Source organism: Apis dorsata, unplaced genomic scaffold, assembly GCF_000469605.1.
Source record: "Apis dorsata unplaced genomic scaffold, Apis dorsata 1.3 scaffold_949, whole genome shotgun sequence".
In the NCBI taxonomy this organism is placed as follows: domain Eukaryota; kingdom Metazoa; phylum Arthropoda; class Insecta; order Hymenoptera; family Apidae; genus Apis; species Apis dorsata.
Genome location: NW_006264058.1, coordinates 50433 through 51538, shown reverse-complemented (window position 1 = coordinate 51538; position 1106 = coordinate 50433).

Sequence of the window (1106 nt, the reverse complement as noted above, 5' to 3'; positions counted from 1 at the left end):
AAAGTGTAATAAATTATAAAATTTGATTCGTTACGTTTTATTCTATAATAGTATACACAGAAGTAATTTCTTTAATAAAATATTATTATATCGTATCAATCGTACCATATATATATATGTAAATCATTTTAAATTAGATGCAATTATTGTACAAGAGGAAATAACATATATTAACGGTGAGACCGTTAAAGCTATCGCTATCGCATGCGCGACAGAGCACATGGCTCGCGGAAAAATGGATTCCTTTTAACTGGTTTACGTGCGATCTCGTCTGCGCTATCGCGTCATCGTTCTCGCTTACGAGTTCGTATTTCCGTGGGCTTCTCGACGAAACGTCACGAATTCCGACGATTTGACGCCGTACGATCTTGGCTGCCAATCGATTGCCGCTGCCAGACTAACTACGTACTCCCTCCTCCCTCCCCACCGCACGTACTCGACATTGGCAAACATTTCACGAACTGTTATACGGTCAGAAGTTTCTTTTCTAACGAAATCGATTTCGATAAAAATTTATAATTTTTGCAAAATCATATTTCTTGAAAAATGTATCAATTTTTTTTAATTATATATATATATATATATGTATGTATATACGCATAACGTGTTTGTTTATAAACGATTCGTTGGAACGAAATGAAACGAATGAAAATCGTTTCTTTCAAATTGAATAAAACATATGTATATTTATATGGAAAAATTCTTTTTTTCAATAACGAATTGACTTTTTATAAATAACACGTGTCAATGATATTCAACGATTAATTCAAGTGTTTTATGCATGCAACGATGTCGAGGATAATTTTAATTGACTTCCGAGGAAAGCAGTGTGTTATATACATTTTTGGTTTATTCACATTTTTATCGTGTATTACATCAAAACAAAATACATATATAAAAATAGATTCACTAGACATAAGAAATATATAGAATATTTTTGCGAGGTATAAATAACACGTTATATTAAGATACTTTGGTTTATCTTCGTGTACGAATTTTATTCATTCTTTTTTAATTTCTTTTTTCTTTTCGCATTAGATCTGTGTGAATATCTAGAAAAAATAAAAAAAAAATGAAATAATAATTGTATCTTGACGATTAATGCA